Consider the following 22,736-nt stretch of genomic DNA (forward strand, 5'->3'; position numbering starts at 1 on the left):
CCGCGGTTCCTGGTGTGTCCGCTGTGCCGTGCGTGTGATCATTGCTTGTACAGCCCTCTCGCAGTGTCCGGAGCAAGTATGGTGGGTCTGACACACCGGTGTCAATGTGTTCTTTTTTCCATTTCCAGGAGTGTAGTTCAGGAGACATAACATCATAAACACGGAGATCTGTCAAAAACTACCTTATCCTGCATGAATTTTAAATCTATTACATCTTTGTTACTAACACTATTGTGACACATTTCGCACAGTACCCACATATGTTGTAGAATGTGCCTAACAGTTATATCCTTTTACAACACATAGTTCATGAGATATGGTGTTATAAACTTGGAGCTGCGAGAAAACTAAACTGCAGGACGAAATTCGCTAGAGATGCAAGTGAAATAGGAATGAAAGATATTAAATATGAAAGAAATATATGTGACATATGCGTAAGTGGGCAAAAGTGTGGGTAAAAAAACTCCTCTTAAACGCCTAGATCGATTTCAACCAAACTTGGTACACTTATTACTTCTTATCAAGAAAGAAATACTGTGAGAGCAAGAATCAGCAACCACCCATGAGGGTTGGGGGTGATAACATAGAAAGAAAAGAGGGAAGGAAGACACGGACAAACAGAGAGGGGGAAGTAGGGCATGGACACAGATATGAGGGAGAAGAGATGGACAGAGAGAGAAAGAGGGGGAATGGACAGAGAAAGCGGGTTGAAGGCTTCCATCAGTCACTCACTGATCAGTCTGGCTGGCAACGGAAGACAGCAAAACGAAAGCTGAAATTTTAAATTTAGCATTTGAGAAATCTTTCAAGAGGATCGTACAAACATACCGCCGTTTGAGTCTCGTACAGATTACCGTACGGAGGACATAGTGATAGACTTCCCTGTGGTTGTCAAGTAGCTGAATGGGTTGAAAATAAATAGATCGCCAGGTCCTGGTGGTTTTCCAGTTCGGTTTTACAGAGAATACGCTACTGCATTGGATCCTTACTTAGCTTGCATTTATCGCGAATCTCTTGCCCAACGTAAAGTCCCGAGCTACTGGAAAAAAGCGCAGGTGACGCCTGTATATAAGAAGGGTAGAAGGACGGCTCCTCAAAATTACAGACCAATATCCTTAACATCGGTTTGTTGCAGATTCTCGAACATATTCTCAGTTCGAATATAATGAATTTCCTTGAGAAAGAGAAGTTGCTGTCGATGCATCAGCACGGCTTTAGAAAGCATCGCTTCTGCGAAACGCAACTCGCCCTTTTTTCACATGATACCACGCGAACCATGGATATAGGGTATCAGACGGATGCCATATTCCTTGACTTCCGGAAAGCGCTTTACTCGGTGCCCCACTGCGGACTCCTAAGGTACGAGCATATGGGATTGGTTCCCAAATATGTGAGTGGCTCAAAGACTTCTTAAGTAATTGAACGCAGTTCGTTGTCCTCGATGGTGAGTGTTATTCGGAGGTGAGGGTATCATCTGGAGTGCCCCAGGGAAGTGTGGTAGGTCCGCTGTTGTTTTCTATCTACATAAATGATCTTTTGGATAGGGTGGATAGCAATGTGCGGCTGTTTGTTGATGATGCTGTGGTGTACGGGAAGGTGTCGTCGTTGAGTGACTGTAGGAGGATACAAGATGACTTGGACAGGATTTGTGATTGGTGTAAAGAATGGCAGCTAACTCTAAATATAGATAAATGTAAATTAATGCAGATGAATAGGAAAAAGAATCCCGTAATGTTTGAATACTCCATTGGTAGTGTAGCGTTTAACACAGCCACGTTGATTAAATATTTGGGCGTAACATTGCAGAGCGATATGAAGTGGGATAAGCATGTAATGACAGTTGTGGGGAAGGTGGATAGTCGTCTTCGGTTCATTGGTAGAATTTTGCGAAGGTGTGGTTCATCTGTAAAGGAGACCGCTTATAAAACAATAATACGATCTGTTCTCGAGTACTGCTCGAGCGTTTGGGATCCCTGTCAGGTCGGATTGAGGGAGGACATAGAAGCAATACATAGGCGGGCTGATAGATTCGTTACTGGTAGGTATGATCATCACGCGAGTGTTACAGAAATGCTTCAGGAACTCGGGTGGGAGTCTCTGGAGGAAAGGAGGCGTTCTTTTCGTGAATTGCTACTGAGGAAATTTAGAGAACCAGCATTTGAGGCTGACTGCAGTACAATTTTACTACCGCCAACTTACATTTCGCGGAAAGACCACAAAGATAAGATAAGAGAGATTAGGGCTCTTACAGAAGCATATAGGCAGTTATTTTCCCTCGTTCTGTTTGGGAGTGTAACAGGGAGAGAAGATGCAAGTTGAGGTACGAGGTACCCTCCGCCACGCACCGTATGGTGGATTGCGGAGTATGTATGTAGATGTATATGTAGAAAAGGGGCGAACTGTGCAGGTTTTTTTCAAAACATTCACCTGATTTACAGGTGAGTATAGAAACTTGGGGTGAATTTTAACTTACATATCGAAACTGAAAGTATAGTTTGGCGCTAGTTGTAAACAGCCGGTGGCAGCGGTCTCTCTAGCCAGCTAGCTCGCTCGCTTGTTGATAACCCAATGTGCGTAGAGCGATGTCGATAACACGGCACAAAAGGCTTTACCCGCTCTCCATTCCAACACGTATAAGTTGGTTACAAATGAGCGGCGCGATTTTCGTCGAGAATAACGCAGTGCAGTTCATGCATCTCAAACCACTCGACGATGGCGTCAGCAGTTTCAACACATTGGCTGTTACAAATGGGAAATCTAGGATTCATCCCAGTGTACTTCTTCAACGCGCAGAGCGTATTCAACAGTTTTTTAGACATAGTCTGCAGAACTCTACTCGTCGTACCTGCCGATAGCTGGCCATACCTCGCGTGTCTGACTAGTGGGTTTTGTCACGACATTTGTGTATCAAGTCATACAGGATATTCTCCATGACTGAAGATAATAACTTGGACTAAATTTTGAATTACGCATAGGATTACAAAGTTTTTAGTTTCAAAAGAACTATCCGATTTTGCGAGTGTATATCGATGTTTTGGATAAATGGCAGCACCGGTCGTAAATATCAAATCCTTTATCTACAGACAGATTTCGGTCACTGTGTGACCATCTTTAGTGAAAATTATTCGAATCCTGTAGGCCCATATCATAATAACACAACATTTTCTATGAGGTGTAATATGTACTGTGATGATTACTTCCACCAAATATCTTCACTTTTACTGCATGCAATAATTTTTCTATTTACAGAAGAGCCTATCTTGTAACCTTAGCAATTGCAGTGAGCTTCAGCGCTGTACGTTGGATCGGCAGATGCAGGGGTTTCATGCTAGGCTCTTCTGTAAATTAAAAAAAATTATACGTTTGTTTGCGTTTGCAGTCAGCTCAAGACAGACAACCTATAGTAACAGATAAATTTTTATTGTATGCAATAAAAGTGAAGATATTTGGTGGAAGTAATCATTGCAGTACATGTTACACCTTATAGAAAATGTTGTGCTAATACGATAATTTGCACTGAAGATGGTCACACAGTGATTGAAATCGATCTGTAAATAAGGGATTTCAATATTTACGACCGATGCTGCCATTTATCCAAAATATATCGTCAAATATTTAACACATTATCTCATTTGTAAAGTAATCTGACGTTTGGAGCTATTCTTTAAAGAATCGGGGGCTTATTGGCACAGGATTAACGTGCATTTCTTTTCTTTTCTTTTCATTTGCTTTTCTTTCAGCCGCTTGGGACTTTGCACTGTTCGAGAAATTCATGTCAGCAGCAAGCCAATAAAAGTTTGACTCGTGAAGAGGCACAAAATTTTATACTACATACGTAAAAGGGGGTCAGTGTTAAACGTCCCGTCGACGGTGAGGCCATCAGAGACAGAGCAAGAGCTCGGATTGTGTGAGAAAGACGGAAATGCCCTTTTCTAGGGCACCATTCCGGCATTCGCAGTACGCGATTTAGGTAAATTGCGGAAAGCCTATATCAGTATATTTCAACCACCCTCCTCCCGAGTATGACTTCCCAGGATCACTGTGCCATCTCGCTCGCTACCGAGCGAGGATAATGGCAATAAGGTCAGAACTGTAAGCGTGGTGACTTAAATTAAACTCTCAAAACTGAAGGTATCGTCGGTACAAAATTGTGAAGATCTTTGTGGTCACTCTGCGGGTAAGGAGCAGGAGTCAGGTAATTACTGACATAGACGGCAGATTGAAGATCCTAAGTTGGTACATTTACGACCCGCTTGCCCCGGATTGCAGTGTTCACCATGCGAACCCAGGAAGCCGAGTTGTTACCCCACACCGCTGCCGCTCGCGTTTTGCAGCAGGTGAAAGCTACTATCCGGTAGTGGCAATGTTGGAACCGCAGGCGTGACCTCAAGATAACAGCCGAGCTAACGCACATTTTTATCCAGGGTAGCGAGACCGTGAACCGAAACGAGAACTTCCCGGATATGAGTTCAGAGCCTTACTGACACAACGGAGCACTGGACCCCGAATTTAGAGAACAAATTCTCCCGCTGCTGCTTCTCATCGTTACGTAAACAGAGTTTCTGAGACCTGTTATCTGGCATTGTTTACGCAGGAGGGCTTAAACGTACACACATGGTATTTGCAGAATGGTTGGATAAGGCGGCGAAAACACAGCAGTTCTTGCAAAAGCAAAAGCTGTAACCTTTGTAAATATGAAGCTACTGAGCAACAGAACACATTCATTTCGTTTTCTTCTGTCATTCGACTAATATTCCCAGAATATCAAACGTGTTATCAGCTTAGATCTTATGTTAAAGAGCACCTTCTAAAAATCCAAGATAGCTAAAAATAGTGTTGCCAAGAAATGAATTAGGGTCCTGTTACAACTTAAAAATTCGTACGAGCACCACTTAGCAGAGTACTCATATTTAGGAAATATAGTAAAATTCGAAAATAGGATATCAGCGTCGGTAATAACATGTTGTATCTACTGAACGAATCGGAAGGCGGTTACCTGGGATAATTTTCGGCGCATCAGCAATGGCCATCCATTACTCCGTCGCCGTACGCGCTGGCCTAGTTAAGCGCGTTTCACCTGCTCTCAAATACATGGACATGCTTTAGAGCTGCAGCAGACATGCTCTATCATTTCGCGAAAAATGAGTCACACGTCATCCCAAGAAGCTGCGAACAAGAAGTGAGCAATGTTGACGCTGAATCGCCACACGCAGCCAGCACAGAGTCTGAAGTACAAGGACAGCTTCTTAGTAATCAAACAAGAAGTGTTTGTTGCATAAGACGACGAAATCTAAGCAATAGACAGCACCATTGATGCAGCAGCATTTCTCGCCCAGTGCCTGCAGACACTGCGTTGACGGTATGTAACCGTATGCCAGACCAGAATTGAAATCCGGGTTCCTCCGCCCCCCTCCCATTTAGGAGCAGTGCACTATCAATTGTGCAGTTTATAGCGGTCTGGTGGCAACAGCTGAGAATGTTGTTGCCAACAGCTGAGAATGTAGTTCGAAACCTGATCACCACAGAGTTTTAACTAGTTCAAAATGGCTCTGAGCACTATGGGACTTAACATCTGAGGTCATCAGTCCCCTACAACTCAGAACTACTTAAACCTAACTAACCTAAGGACATCACACACATCCATGCCCGCGGCAGGATTCGAACCTGCGACCGTAGCGGTCGCGCGGTTCCAGACTGAAGCGCCTAGAACCGCTCGGCCACATCGGCTGACTTTTAATTAGTCACGTGTACTCAACATGTTAATCTTTTTATATCAGCATGTACCTGATCGGTTTTATGCCTTCCCCTTCCCCCCCCCCCCCCCTTCCACACACATACACAAACACGACTTCCTCTCCCGTACGAGCTCTGTGTGTCAGTATAGCATTTGTACTTAACATCCTCAATTACTTGTTGAATACATTCGAGTCTCTGTTTTCATCTACAATCGTTGCCTTCTTTGATTCTCTCAAGTACCATGGAAATTATTCCTTGGTGTCCTAACACGAACCGTATCATCCTGTCCTTTCTTCTATATAACGTTATCCACATATTCTATGCATAACGATTCTGCGAAGGACGGTCTCATTTCTTAAATTGGATTGTCTACTCAATGTTCAGCATCTTTCTGTAACATCCCATCTCATAATTTTTTCCAGGTTTCTCACAGTACATGATTCATTTCTGTATCATAAGGCGTTTGATACCAGCAGACATCTTTTAGTACGGAATACCCTCTTTCGCTTTGCTTGTCTGGTTGTTAGCAACTTCCTTACTTCAACCGTCATGCATTTTTTCCTTCCAAGGTAGCAGAATTCTTGCACTTCGTCTATTATGAGGTTCCCAGTTATTATGTTAAGTCTGTCGTTTTACTCTTCATTCCTTTCGCCTTCCTTTAGTTTATTCTCGGTCCACACTGCACACTCACAAGGGAACCTCCCCATCGCAACCCCCTCAGATTTAGTTATAAGTTGGCACAGTGGATAGGCCTTGAAAAACTGAACACAGATCAATCGAGAAAACAGGAAGAAGTTGTGTGGAACTATGAAAAAGTAAGTAAAATATACAAACTGAGTAGTTGATGTGCAAGATGGCATCATAAAGGACCCTATGAATACAGCAGCGCCGTGGTCCCGTTGCTAGCATGAGCTACTGGGGAACGAGGGGTCCTTGGTTCAAGTCTTCCCTCGACTGAAAATTTTAATTTTTTATTTTCAGTTTATGTCACAAACTCTTATGTTTTCGTTACTTTTTTCGTAGTGATTATCACATCCACAAGAAAACCTAAATCGGGCATGGTAGAAGAATCTTTTTACGCATTCGCCAAGTGTACAAGTTAGGTGGGTCGACAACATATTCCTGTCATGTAACGCACATGCCGTCACCAGTGTCGTATAGAATATATCAGACGTGTTTTTCTGTGGAGGAATCGGTTGACCTATGACCTTGCGATCAAATGTTTTCGGTTGCCATTGGAGAGGCACGTCCTTTCGTCTACTAATCGCACGGTTTTGCGGTGCGGTCGCAAAACACAGACACTAAACTTATTACAGTGAACAGAGACGTCAATGAACGGACAGATCATAACTTTGCGAAAATAAAGAAAGTACACTTTTCACTCGAGGGAAGACTTGAACTAATGACCTCTCATTCCGCAGCTGCTCACGCTAACCACGGAACCACGGCGCTACTGTGCCCAGACTATCCTTGATGTTGCCTATCTTGCGCATGGACTACTCAGTTTGTATATTTTGCTTATTATTTCATAGTTCCACACAACTTCTTCCTGTTTTCTCGATCGATCTGTATTCAGTTTTTCAAGGCCTATCCACTATGCTAGCTTATAACTAAATCTAAGGGGGGGTACGATGGGGAGGTTCCCTTGTCAGTAGGACTACACTGCTCATTACATTCAACAAGTCCTGTAATTCTTCCTCACATCCACTGAGGGTAGCCGTGTCATTAGTGAATCTTATCATTAATATCCTTTCGCACTGAATGTGAATCCATTTCTTTCATTCCCGTCACTGTTTCTTCGATGTAGGATCGAAAGACTACATCTCTGCCTTAAGCCCTTTTTAATTCCAGCACTTCTTGTTATCTCTCCCCGTCAAAGGTTCGACTCCTCCCTCGGGCATGGGTGTGTGTGTTGTCCTTAGCGCAAGTCAGTTTAAGTAAGATTAAGTAGTGTGTAAGCCTAGGGATCGATAACCTGAGCAGTTTGGTCCCGTAGGAATTTACCACAACTTTCTTTTTTCTTGTTATCTCCTCTTTATTGTTCCCGATGGCTCTTGCACTCGATATACGAGTATATAATTCGTCTATCCTTATGTCTTATACCAATTTTTCTGAGAATTTCAAATATCTTGCACAATATCACGTTGTTGGATGCTTTTTCTGGTTCGCTAAATCCTGTGAACATGCCTTGATTATCCTTTAAATCAAGCACATGTCAGATATGCCTCTCTGACATCTTTACCTTTCTTAACAAATTCATCGTTTGATAGGGGTTTTAGATAATTTCATGAGCATTTCTTCAGTATTTGGATGTTATGAACGCGTAAGCACCTTTGTACTGTTCGAAATTACAAACTCGCCGTATCATAAGAGATGCTGTGTCGCATGGAGGCTTGCTTGAACTATCTCTGATTTACAAGATGCGCAGGAGATGTTGCGCACTGTTAATCGTGAGGTGACGAGAATCAGTTGCCGGTAGCATAGACCGAGTGGTGTGGTTGCGGTTATAGTCTGAGGAAGTGGAACACGTTGATTTATTAATTAATTATTTAAGATGAAATAAGAGATTGAAGCATTTTGAGAAGAATATTTCGTTATGATTATTTTGATGAGTAATAGAATAGAATTTAACTAATTTCAGATTTTGTACTTTATTGCGGCAGCTGGTAGTTACGCATTCTTGGTTCAGGCATCTAGAGACCTGAGTATAGGGGAAGATAAACAGCCATGCATAATTTTCGATTTGAACTTGGTAGGAGATATAATTATTGAATATTTAATGTGATTTCTACGAGCTGCAATTTCAAAAAGATCTCATTTGATGTTAGACACTACATATTTTTGTTCACTCGAAAACTGTTATTTTTTGTGTGTATTAATGTTTGTGAAACAAAGAAAGATAATTTTTCAAAAAATGTTCAAATGTGTGAGAAATCTTACGGGACTTAACTGCTAAGGTCATCAGTCCCTAAACTTACACACTACTTAACCTAAATTATCCTAAGGACAGCCCGCATCTCGTGGTCGTGCGGTAGCGTTCTCGCTTCCCACGCCCGGGTTCCCGGTTTCGATTCCCGGCGGGGTCAGGGATTTTCGCTGCCTCGTGATGGCTGGGTGTTGTGTGATGTCCTTAGGTTAGTTAGGTTTAAGTAGTTCTAAGTTCTAGGGGACTGATGACCATAGATGTTAAGTCCCATAGTGCTCAGAGCCATTTGAGCTATTTTGAGTCCTAAGGACAAACACGCACACCCATGCCCGAGGGAGGACTCGAACCTCCGCCGGGACCAGCCGCACAGCCCATGACTGCAGCGCCTAAGACCGCTCGGCTAATCCCGCGCGGCCGATAATTTTTCAATATAGAACCTTTCTAATCAGACACCTAATTACATTTGATATTATAATTATACCAAGTCATTGTCCCCATTCAGAGTCAATGCCAAAGTATGAGTTATCAAAAATAATGGTTCAAATGGCTCTGAGCACTATGGGACTCAACTGCTGAGGTCATTAGTCCCCTAGAACTTAGAACTAGTTAAACCTAACTAACCTAAGGACATCACAAACATCCATGCCCGAGGCAGGATTCGAACCTGCGACCGTAGCGGTCTTGCGGTTCCAGACTGCAGCGCCTTTAACCGCACGGCCACTTCGGCCGGCTATGAGTTATCATTTTTCTAGTTCAGATTTATTATGAACCAAGTATGCTTTGTCTTTTTTTAAAAAAAAAAGAGAGCGCATTGCACCAGGCGCATCTCAGTGCTCAGCAAATGCGACGCGGTTTCAAGACAAGAGCAGTGTCACGGTGTTTTCGTTGTGCGCTAAGTAAACCAAAATTAGGCCTAGTTTATCAGCTTAAACGTCAGTATTCTTGCCATTATGAATTTTTAAACAGACCAGGAACTAGACAGGCACTTTCAAGTTACCTTCCCGCAGACAGATTTTTCAACACATTCTCGCAGTCGAATTCCCATGTTCAAAGTTGATGAATTCCTATACACGGCCAACAAACAAAGCTTGTGACAACAATAATATAATTTTCTTTACCGTGACTTCCACGTATTCTAACTGGTCATCAAATTCATTTTTCTGTGGTACCAGCTTCGATACATGAACTGTTAAGCTGTGTGGTAGTTAGCGCATACATCTGTCTTTCCTATCTTTGACATATTGTTTTTATTAAGATGCCTTTCACGTTGTCTAACATTTTTTTTTTCATTCTTCTGTTTATATTTCTTGGCGGCAGCTTGGATACGTGAGCTGTTTAGCTGACTCTGTGGTAGTTGGCGCATCGCATATAACTGACTTTCCTGTCTTCGAAAGTGTACGGATAATATTCTTCGCAAAGTCGGATGTTATGTCTCCAGGACCTTAGATCACTGGTTCCCAACGGGTGGTCCGCGGACCCCCAGGGGTCCGCGAGCTATGCCAGAGGGGTCCCCAAGATGCTATTAGAATAAAAAATTATTATATATATTTCGTATGATAACAGATTTTTTGTTTTGGCAGCTTCCTGCATGAGCAGTTTTAAGCTCAATATAATTTCAGTAATGAATATGTCAATGTTTTTTCTAAGTACCAAAAATAGAAAACGTATAAAAAGACTCTTAATTTGGCTTGTTTAGGTACTTGATACTGTGATATGACAAGGTACCAATCATACTCGATGAGGGGGTCCTCGAGAAAATTTTCTTGGGAACCCCTACCTTAGATACTTCAGATGAGTAATCGTTTGGTCGCAACTTCTCCTAATGATTTTAAAAATTCCAAAGGAAAGTTATCTTTGTATACGATGGTCATTCAATAATTAAAGAAACAAACTGGTCTGGGGAAAAAACTGTTATAGGGCAAGTCTGGTAGTTTTACGGCTTTAATTTGGCATCACTGGGATGAGCCCTGATCAGCTGATGTATCAACATTTTTTTGTTTGTTTGTTGTTGTGGTCTTCAGTCCAGAGACTGGTTTGATGCAGCTCTCCATGCTACTCTATCCTGTGCAAGCTTCTTCATCTCCTAGTACCTACTGCAACCTACATCCTAACCTCAAAAATACACGCCGCGCGGTCTTAGGCGTCTTGTCACGGCCCGCGGCTCCCCCTTTCGGGGGTTCGAGTCCTCCTTCGGTCATGGGTGTGTGTGTTGTCTTTACCGTAAGTTAGTTTGATTAAGTAGTGTGCAAGCCTAGGGACCGATGACCTCAGCAGTTTGGTCCCATTTTTTTCAAAAATACATTTGAAGATGGCGAGTCCACTCGAAACCTCCACATTAGTTGAACAACGTTCTGCTATTCGTTTTTTACATGCTGAAGGCGAGAAACCAGTCAATATATACTGTAGAATGTCTAATATTTATGGTGAAGGTTGTATGAATCGTGCCAATTTTTACAAGTGAGTAGAGCAGTTCAAAAATGGTCGCGACTCAGTGACTGACAAACACCGTTCTGGCAGACCAATTCCCGTTTCAACTCCCTCACTTGAAAGTAGAATTGATGACATTATTCGTGCCGACGCCCGTGTGACTGTGGAAATAACAGTTGATAAGGTTCAAGTTAGTATTGGCATAGTTCATAACATTATCTGTAACAGGCTGAAGTACCGCAAAACATGTGCAAGTGGGGTCCTAAAGGACTACGCGCGGCTACACACGGAAACAAGGTTGAGAGTGTGCACAGAGCTAGAGGAACATTATGAAAGAGAAGGTGAGCACTTCCTCAACAAAATTTTAACTTGCGATGAAACTTGGGTGCGCTATTATGAGCCATAATCAAAACAAGCATGGAGTGGAAGCACACCAACTCACCTGTAAAGAAAAAATTCAAAACCGAAGCATCAATAGGAAAAGTCATGGTAACGTGTTTCGGGACGCCGAAGGTCCAATTTTTTGTGGTTATCTCGAAGTGCAGCATACAGTGAACAGACAATACTACTCGGATTTGCTTTTAAACAGGGTGAAGCCAGCCATGATAGAGAGACGTCGTGGATCGCAGAGGAGAGGTGTGATTCTCCAGCAAGACAACGCACGTCCTCATATTGCTCAACTAACCCGTGAAACCATCGACAAAATGGGCTGGGAAGTACTGCCTCATCCCCCTTACAGTCCTGATTTAGCACCTAGTGATTTCCATTTGTTTGGTGCACTGAAGGAGGCATTACGTAGGAAGAGATTCCAGGACAACGACGACGACGTGAAAAAGTTTTTGGGAAATTGGTTCAAACATCAAGAGAAAGAGTTCTTTGCAGCCGGAACAAAAAAGCTTGAAGCCCGTTGGAACAAATGCATAAATGTTCAAGCGGATTATGATGAAAAGTAGAAACAGTATTGTTTTGTAAAAATAAACGCTTTTTTCTCCTGACCAATTTGTCTCTTTAATTATAACATGATCCTAGTACATACTGCCTTCTTTAATAGCAAGTCATCCATAACTTTGTTAAACTATGACTCTTATACTGACTCGCTATGTCTTTCATACTGACACTCATTTGTTCTTCCCGCAAGCCAACAGACCCGCACCCTCTGTATTCTTTCCACATATGCGCTATTTCCTCTGCGTTTTAACAGTGGCATTCTTTTTACACTCTTAATTTTGACCCCTTTGCTTTTAATTTCACCAAAACTTAATTTTACTTTTCTATTTGCTGAATCTGTTCTTCTGACCACAACTTCCTTCTCGATTTATTTCCATATTCCTTCATCCCTTAGCTTTAGCTTCCCTGCACTTTCTATCGATTTCGTCTCTAAGTAACTATTGCTGTATTCTTTCTTTTCTTGACCACTTTTCTATTTCGTTCTTTTGGTTTTTAACGGGAGGTTTCTATATTTGACAGTTCAACTCATGTGATTCCGCCGGCCAGTGTGTCCGTGCGGTTCTAGGCGCTTCAGTCTGGAACCGCGAGGCTGCTACGGTCGCAGGTTCGAATCCTTCCTCGGGCAGGGATGTGTGTGATGTCCTTAGGTTAGTTAGGTTTAAGTAGTTCTAAGTTCTAGGGGACTGATGACCTCAGATGTTGTCCCATAGTGCTCAGGGCCATTTATCATGTGATTCCTTTTCCCTTTTTGGGGATGATCGTTCCTCTTCAAGTGAACTGTCTACTGTGGCGTTCATAGTCATAGTATTTACAGACTAACTTCTAATGTTCACCGTAATTCCTGAACACTTTTGTATCCGACGACTTTACACATTGATTTTTCCTGACAATTTTGTAGAAATTCATGGCCGAGCGGTTCTAGGCGCTTCAGTCTGGAACTTCGGCTCGCAGCTCCCGGTAGCCTCCGGTTACCCAACGCCCCCAACGTGATTCTCACGTTCTTTTAGGGACTCTGAGGCAGTAGCAGGGCTCCTTCACGGGACCAAGCCCGCGTGCTGCAGGCCAGTCTTCTTCCGCACCTCCTTTAGGTGCCGCGCTTGCACCAACAGCGCATGTTAGTATAACGTAGGGAACTCCCACTTCAATAGGAACCACTTCAATAGGGAACAAGATACACTTTTCTCGCCTATCGAGAAAAGCAAAATTGTCGTTTCCCCCTTCCCACCTAATAAATAAGTGCGAGATGGCGGACGCTGCTAGCACTTCCCCTGCTGTTACCCACAGCAAGACTGCAACACACGAGGCGCGAGGATCGACTGCACCCGCCTTAACTCGCGCCCCGCCCGCTACCGAAGGCAAGGGAGCGGCTGGCGACGTTCGACAGCTTGGCGCGAAAGCGCAAAAGCAGCTCAAGTCGCGCCGGCTAATCACCGAACTTTTCGGGGCGGACCACTCACCAACCAAAACAGCAACACTGAACATAACATTACACTCCCCTGTTACTGGACAGTCATGCACCATTGTCCCACCGACGCAGCAGCCTCAAGAGATAGCGGCGGCGGAAGCGGACCAAGAAAACCACTACACAGAGCCCTGGCAGGTGGAGGGTCCTAAACGCAAACCCAGGAAAACACCAACACAGACAAGCGAGCAACCAAACTCGCTAGGCAACCGAAAGGCGCTGTTGCCTACACCTACTAGCTCATCTCAGGCTAGCAACAATAATAACACGAAACAAAACGCAAACACGGCTGTGGTGAACAACAACAAAGCACACAAAGCCGCAGCGGTGCCCACACAACACAAGACTGGGTTCCCCCCAGTCGTTATACAAAACTATGAGAACCTTAGTGCCCTTAACACCGCAGTCTCGGAATGGCACATTAACAGTACACTACACGCAAAGTACTCGGGGGATAGGGCCTCACTGTACGTTGCCACATACAACGAATATAAAGATCTTCTGACCTTCCTCAAAGATCGGAAGATCGAACATTACACGTACAGAACGCTGGACGAGAGAACCCAGCAGTATGTGATCAAGGGAGTGGATCCCAGTACCCCCAACGATACAGGCGGCGCTCTGTTATCTGGGATTCGACAGTAAAAGTGCCTCCCGGATGACGGGGTTCCGCACACACGCACCGCTACCACACTACACGGTTGAGTTAGCCGACACGGCTGATTCCCGCGCCATCCTGCAGATAAAGAGCTTTCTGCGGATGGACGTACGTGTAGAACTTTACGAACCACCCAATGTCCCCCAACAATGTAACAACTGCCACCGATTCGACCACTCGGCCTTCCGCTGCGGCCTGGCAACTCGTTGCCGCGGATGTGCTGGCAGTCACAGATCCTACACCTGCACACAAACACAGACAAACCAGAGACGCTGTGCCAGGTGCAGTGGGCCCTATGCGGCCAACTTCAGGCAGTGTAGTGCGTACAAACAGGCGCTGAAGCGTAAACAAGACAAGAACAGGGTACAGTACGACATTCCACGCCCAAGGCCAGCGCCGAACCCAGTAAGGAACGGCGTAACGTTTGCCACGGTTGCACGCCCTGGCGGAGCGGCACAGGCCGCGGAACCTCAGCGCCCTTCACACACACACGAAACAACCGCTGCAACAGCTACACAACAGCCACAGACAACACCTGAAAACCAACAAGCATCGGTACCAACACCTATGCCCCCAAACAACACGACCCCACTCCCGGAAGTCACGTGCTGCGAAGAAACGCACGCTATACAGGAAAACACACCCACACAAGAACTCCCAGAACCCCAAGCCCAGAGGAGGAATAGACGTACACGTAAACACAGGGCGGGGAACACCAAATCACCACAACAGGCCACCCAGCAACAACAGACCAATAACACACAGGAAAACAGTCAACAAGACATCGAGACTGTAACCCACACTACCATCCCCCTCACAACAGAAGTAACACAGGCGCCACAACCTCTGTCACAAAACATAAACACAAATGCCACTCCTAACAACACACCAATACCCGCACAAGCGGCCGCTAACTCTACGACCGCACCTCAGGCTGCCACACCCAACACCAACACATCACCTGGGGGAATACTGGAAACACTATTCCCTCGACACACGACCGTTCAAATCCTTACCAAGGTGCTGACGGCCGTCACTACACTCATCATCCAGCTCATGAGCGCCGAACCCGTGCAATACTGGGCTGTCATACACAACACTCTTTCACACTCTTACATGAATAACATACCACACCCGGCCCGTAACGCAAACCCACACACACTATCACAGATCCTGTTCTGGAATGCAGACTCGATCGACAACAAAAGGGCATAATTTGGCGCGTTCATGGAGCGCAAGGGAATCCTAGTCGCGCTACTGAGCGAGACTAAGCTTAAACCGCACAAACAATTTAACTTTCCTGGCTACTGCGTCTATCGTGCCGACCGACCGGGCGACGCCTTGGCAGGTGGAACTGTAATCGTCATACACAGAGACATTGAGCACACTAACATAGAGCTCCCTGAACTGGAAAAAATCGAGGCTACGGCCGTCAGAGTCAAGCTCAACGGAGCCTGCACCACACTGATATCGGTATACAACAGTCCCGTAGGCATTTCAACACGCGATATCAGCACACTACTCAACATCTCACCGCGAGTAATAGTCGCTGGAGATCTGAACGCAAAACACCCAGAATGTAATTCACGCATACGAAATCCCAACGGCAAAAAACTGTATGAACATTCACTAGGCAGAAACTACATTATACTAGCGCCGACTGAACCGAAGCACATTCCCTATCAGAGGGGACACAGGCCAGACGAGTTAGATATGGCCCTCATCAAGGGAATTACATCGACACGTTGAAAACGATCTGCCCTCAAACCACCAACCTGTAATACTATACATTGAGGAAACACTGCAGCACATGGAACAACACAAGATGTTGGACTACGGGCGTGCGAATTGGACATTGTTCAAGCAAACGCTCGATAGCCACGTCCCACTCATACATGAAATTAACGAAACAGTACAAATTGACGAGACAGTAGAAACCCTCACTAACGCCGTCTAGGACGCAATGGCGGGTACCATACCTGATCGCACCTCACAACAACGCAGTGCGGCCCTGCCCCAGGAAATCCTGGGCCTAATCTCAATGAGGAATCGCCTCAGGAGACAATGGCAGCGTACCAGGCGTCAGTACTTCAAACGGCACATTAACAGGCTACAGGGCATCATACACGATAAAATACACATAGAACACAACAGTGGAACCAAAAACTCGAAGGGCTGGACACCACGCAACCTGGCGTGTGGCAACTAGCCCGACACTTCACCAGGGAGAAAATATATACCCCAACGCTTCAAGGGCCTGACGGACCTGCATACTCAGCGGAAGAGAAAGCAGAACTAATGGCCCGCACACTCGCAGCGTCATTCACACCGAACCTGGTACCATTAGATCCAGTGTTCACACTAGCTACTGACCAGGAGGTTACACGCATTCTAGCCCAACCATCGCGCGACGACATTCGACATGCTAGCACAGCCGAAGTCTCCTCTGGGCTATAATGCATTCCGCTGCTAGGAAAGCCCCTGATCATGATGGCATTCAAAACCGTGTCCTCCAGGAGTTCACGGATAAAGCTACTGAGTACCTAACACACATAACGAATGCCATACTAAAACACCAACACTTCCCCGCCTTTTGGAAGACGGCCAAGGTCCTGATGTTCAGGAATCCGGGGAAAGACCAAAGCCTTCCACAAAATTACCGACCCATCAGCCTTCTGAGCTCGCTCAGTAAGATTGTTGAGAAGGTGATTCTCAAGTGCATCACTAGGCACTGCATAACAAATGACATCCTGAGATCGGAGCAATTCGGCTTCAGGAATCACCACAACACAACCACTCTTACGGGTCGTTGAACATATAACACATGGCTTCAACATAAACAAAGCTACAGGGGCGGTGTTCCTGGACATCGAAAAGGCTTTCGACCGTCTATGGCACAACGGCTGGAGCGTCTAATAAACTCATACCTCACAGACAGGAGTTTCTACACTGCAGGGAAAACAATCAACACGACACGGTATACACGCGGGAGTACCCCAGGGAAGCATCCTAGGGCCCCTACTGTTTAACCTCTACATAAACGATCTCCCAACCACACACAACACAACGATGGCAATCTACACGGATGACACAGCCATCCTCGCGTAAGATTGGAAACCATCAAACATTACGTCACGCTTACAGACTGCACTCAGAGTGGCTGAGCCTTGGTTGGAGAAATGGCGTGTAAGAGTAAACGTCGACAAGTGCGAAGCCGTTCTGTTCACTAGAAGACCGAAGCAATTGCGCAATCACCGATACTGCAGACCAATAACTCTACATGCACGCCAAATATGTTTCCTTGAGAAAGTCAAATACCTCGGTGTCTGGTTGGACCGGAAATTACTCTGGGGGGCCCACATACAACACATGACCAACCGAGCTAGCGCGAGGCTCGAACAGCTCTACCCTATGCTCAACAGGCGTAGCACACTGAACAGAAGGGTATCGAGGTCCATGTACATGACACTTATTCGACCCCAGATGACGTACGCAGCTCCTGTCTGGGGATACGCTGCGCCTACACGCCTGCGCCGTCTGCAGCTCATACAAAACAAAGTACTCAAAATCATAAGCAATGCTCCACGATACACACGCCTCGCGGACCTTCACAGGGAATACCGACTTGAGACTCTCACGGAGGTAATCCACAAACTAACCACAAGACTATACAGAAACTCCAGACATACGCAGAACCCGTTTATTCTGAATCTGGGGAACTACGACCACAACCATAGATGGAAACATAAAAGACCAAAAGACATTCTTGTAAGAACCTAACATCTATGGCCAAGCACACGCAAACACAACGGTACAGGTGAGCCCCTGTTAATCAGAAGCCATTACTGGATATCCAGCTGGAATACACTGCCGAATAACTGGCACCACGCAGGGAAGCCGTACCGTACACTGCATGCAGACAAGCTCCACACATCCCCCACACAGTGAGATGATCTATGGCCGATCTCCCACTACTATATAACGATCCTGATTGTTCCAGGAATGTAGCGGCTGCAGCAACTGGGATACATCGCCATCGCTTGCCACGGTAATGATGCATGATACCTATACTAACAAATCCAACCTTGCATGAACTATCGCAGCTAGTAAGCCACTACTGCTCTTACTACCCATCCCACTGTCGCAGAGGCTTTTTTTCCCACGGCACGAGCCTTGGCGCTTTTTTCCCTCTGCTCTTCAAATCGCTACCCTCACTCGCGTTTCGTCCACTATCTATCACCTGATGGACCGTGTCAATGCGTAGTCTTACCCAGACGCACGGATAACATCACAGCCCAGCATCCTGTGATCCACTTACTAGATAACTAACATGTTGACGGAGGTGACAGCAGAACTCTTGGTTTGGTCACCACGTTGGTGCGGGCGTGGAGGGGCCCCACCTCTATTAAAAAAAAAAAAAAAAAAAAAAAAAAAAAAAAAAAAAAAAAAAAAAAAGAGCCTTTTTTTGTATAAATTCAGCCTTTTCTTCGTCATTACGAAATTGTGATCTGTGCCTGTATCTGCTCGCTGGTAGTCCTACAATGCAGTAACTGATTTGGGGGATGACTTTCTCACTGTGATGTAATCTAGCTGCTATCGTTCCGTGTTTCCATCCTTTTCCAAGTTTACCTCCTTCTTTTTGAAAAGCGCATTTGGCATAAATAGCTAAAATGTATCGCGTAACTCTTTCTCCTCTTTCATTCCTACTACCGAGCTCGTATTCTCCCCTAACTGTGTCTTTTATTCCCCAATACAATCCACTGTACAGCGCATGTCGGGGTTACATTGTACTACAGCTAGTTATTTCATTTCCTATTCCATCCGCAAATGCAGCAACGGAAAAATGATAGTCTCCCTTAATTTGTCATTAATCGCGATGTTAATAATAAATAATGACGTCGTAATAAATAATAATGTCGTGCTATTTTGGAGATTATATGTCCTGATAAGGGAGGAACGAGAAGGTTCTCCGCAGAATCGGCGATGAAAGGAATATATGGAAAACACTGACAAGAAGGTGGGACAGATTTGAAGGACATCTGTTACATCACGGAGTAACTTCCATGGCAATGCAGGGAGCTGTAGAGGAAGACAGAGACTGGAATAAATCCAGCAAGTAACTGAGGACCTAGGTTGCAAGTGCTACTCTGAGATAAAGAGGTCGGCACAGTAAAGGAATTCGTGACGGGCCACTCAAACCAGGCAGAAGACATTACTAAAAAAAAAAAAAATTCTGGTACTAATCGGACCGAAAGTGTTAAATTTTGGCGAGAACTGGTGCATCCTGCTTGGCAAGGCCATTGACCTTAGGCGAGATGAATGTTGGAGTAGTGTTTTCATTCTGCAGTCGGTGGCAAATCCTAGCTCTCTAATCATCCTCTGTAGTGTCTGCTATTAAGATAAGTCTTTTGTTGGTAATTTCCAAAAATGATTGCCTATCGAAATCGTGGGGCCCAAACGATACATACAGCATGTACGATCCTAAATGGATCACACTACTCTGGTGGCGGGCGTTATGTGTCTGTTTACGGTGGTCACTACAGCAATGACAAAAGAAGACCGTTACAAAAAATACTTGTAATTACAAAGGAGATGACTTACCTTACTCGTCGTCGATGTTGTCCTCATGTGAAAGTCCAAGTGATGCGTACGCTACGCGAACAATTCCCTTTTTTCCATTAATTCGCAGAAGTGTGTAACTTATTGCAACTAAGGGAACGACGGAAAACAGATAAAAACGACGATCACAAATAATTGATCATAACGGCTGCCACCAGAGCCGCATGATCGATATGTATCGTATGGACCCCGCGACTTCGATAGGCAATCATTCTTGGAAATTATTTTGTTTTGCAAGGATTCCCTTCTAAGCTCGGGGCTCTTTTCCGTAATACACTTGTACTGATCGAAACGACAGGTAACAAATGTAAAGGTACGTTCGTGATTTTTTTTTTATGTCTTCCTTTAAGGCCTGGCCAGACAGAATGCGGCCTGGCCGTCCGGCCTGTGGCCTTGAACCGCAGTCGGCAGGCCGCACTGTTGAATCTCTCGTTACTGTATGGCGGCGGTCACACAGAGTGCGGCTTTGACGCACCGGCAGCCGGCCTGCCGCAGCGGCCGCCGCCGGGTTGTCACAGATTACAGATTCGCTTCAAGCCGGAGCGGCTGCTTACCTCCGTTGGCGCACTCAACCGCTCTGTGGTCACACTGGAAGCAGCGGCGTGAGGCGGTTTTTGTCTTGCAGCTCGTTGGGCATGCATCATGGACACAGAAAGACTTATAGAGGAGGTGAGACAATACAACTTTTTGAACGATACACGCGATCCTGATTTGGAGGTAGAATACTTTTGCCCTCGATATACTCTTGATAGAAAGCTGAATTCTCAGAAATAGTGTTGTCACTGTGACGTCCATAACTTCCAATATCAACTACTGTAAACTCCGTAGTATGGATCAACGATCGCCAGGAGAACTAGCTAAAAGAACTGTTTGTAACAGAAGAACTGAGATCCACTATCCTTCGGGCATTTTAACCTGATAGGCTTTCCGTCTATGCTTCCAAGGCAGTCCGGAAACCCCCAAAGTTCTAGAAATCCTTCTTCAGATTTCTTCCACATCTCTGTTGTAGGAGTATGTAAATAAATACTTGGGCTGTAGAACAGTCCATATTGCCTGGCACACTTATTTCACAATATCTGAGACTGTTGAACGTCCTAACCGAAAAGAAAAAGCTATGGTCTGGTGACTGTCGCCTGTAGTCAAGTATCTGGAAAAGATTAAAATCTGTTATGCCGATAGAACGAATGGATAAGTTAACGACCAAAGATATGTTTGTTTAAATTCAATGACAATGGTATGAATACAATGAAACAAAACAATCTATTAAGTAGAAAGGTCTCTCTAGCGGGACATACGGAACTAGATGGTTCAAATGGCTCTGAGCACTATGGGACTCAACTGCTGAGGTCATAAGTCACCTAGAACTTAGAACTACTTAAACCTAACTAACCTAAGAACAACACACACATCCATGCCCGAGGCAGGATTCGAACCTGCGACCGTAGCGGTCGCGCGGTTCCAGACTGTAGCGCCAGAACCGCTCGGCCACCAGCGGCCGGCTACGGAACTAGATGTTACTATCGTTTGCTGTATTCGTAAACACTGCAAATAAATTTATCACTCCACTCGTAACTACGTTGTGAGATAGAACTTTCTTCCGCCGAACCTTTCATATGATACAGCAAAACTGAAATGGAATAATTTATATGACTTCTGTTTGAAGCACAAAGAGCCTACAAACGGTAAAACGTACCTCAAACAAATGGTTAACCTGTGCCTTGTATCAATTAATTGGCTTTCTCCAGTTCGTTGTGTACTTCTCGGTGCTACCTTTTTATCAGGCGATGCATTTCCTCGAAACATTCTCGTGCCATACGAAAATATTTGAAGAACCTATCTTCGTCAGACTCTTAGATCAATACACAGACGATGGTATTCTCGTAAGCTTTCTCTCTTGCTATTAATGTCGTGCACCCAACATCTCTTCTTGGTGCCATTTCGTATCGCTAGTGCGAGCTACTCATTTCTGCAATCAAAATAAATAAATAAACTCGCACAAAGATAACGCGTCCCGCGTGAGAATTCCAAATCGTCTAAGGCCAAGACAATCGCGCTACGCATGCAAGCTTAATAATGGGGTTCGGCCCCTTCCACAGTGTAACACAGCTGACACATCAAGAGTCGCTGCGGCCGGCCGGCCGTTGCCTGTGTGGCGTCCCTGGCCGCTGACGGGCGCGGCCCACCGCTGCGCCGTCCGTCGCAGCGGCAGGCCGGATTCTGTCTGGCCAGGCCTTTAATCCATATTGATGGTGGACGCAGACACTCGAGGAGAACTCAAGACTGAGTTGCACAACTGTTCTGTAAGCGAGCTGTATGTCTTTTTTTTTTTTTAATCAATTGTAAATGGGCTGCTTCTTTGTTGGCAGCGCTGTGTAACTCTTTGCGTTGGATCTCAGACTGCGCTTTCTTTGTAAGAGACTCTGTGGCCGGCTGGACTCTTTGTTGGAAGTTACTCGCCAGTAGTGTTGGGCAGTTGAAAGTTAGCCGCCAGCAGTGATGGAAGTACTGTTGGGCAGTTGGAGGTGAACAGCCAGCAGTTAGTAGTTAGAATCTTTTATTTAGCTGGCAATATTGACGCTCGCTGTATTGCAGCAGTTCGCGTAATGAAGAATTTTGTGAGGTAAGTGCTTAATGAAATGTATAGGTTATTGTTAGGATTTCTTTTTAGTCAAGGCCATTCTTTTGAATTAATTATTTGAAGCCAGGTTGTAATTTTTTTGAGCAGTCAGATTGCGTTGCGCTAGAATACAAGTATTGTGGGCTCAGTGTTTACATGATCAGAAAACTTAAAGAGAAAGTAGGCTCTGTACATTCAGTTTTACTCAGCTGTTTCAGAATCAAATAACGTAGAAGTTTCATCTTCTCAGTCATTCAGCAATTTAAGTACAGACACACACATTTAAATAAAGAAGTTTCACAATAAATAAACAAAGACAAAGCACTAACTTAAATTAAAATTT

At 44.8% G+C, this 22,736-nt stretch overlaps 1 protein-coding gene across 3 annotated transcripts in view; it reads right to left on the minus strand.

Moving 5' to 3' along the window:
- The window catches only part of LOC126199429 (organic cation transporter protein-like), a 194,107-nt gene that overhangs the window by 168,115 nt on the left and 3,256 nt on the right, over positions 1-22,736 (minus strand). The window contains exon 1 of one of the 3 annotated variants that reach the window (XM_049936373.1): positions 4,997-5,015. The exons of the other annotated variants lie outside the window; for them this stretch is intronic. The gene's annotated coding sequence lies outside the window, so the exon portion shown is untranslated. Of the gene's footprint in view, positions 1-4,996; positions 5,016-22,736 lie in introns of those variants that run through there. 3 annotated transcript variants of the gene reach the window in all.

Source organism: Schistocerca nitens, chromosome 1 (genome assembly GCF_023898315.1).
Source record: "Schistocerca nitens isolate TAMUIC-IGC-003100 chromosome 1, iqSchNite1.1, whole genome shotgun sequence".
NCBI classification, from domain to species: domain Eukaryota; kingdom Metazoa; phylum Arthropoda; class Insecta; order Orthoptera; family Acrididae; genus Schistocerca; species Schistocerca nitens.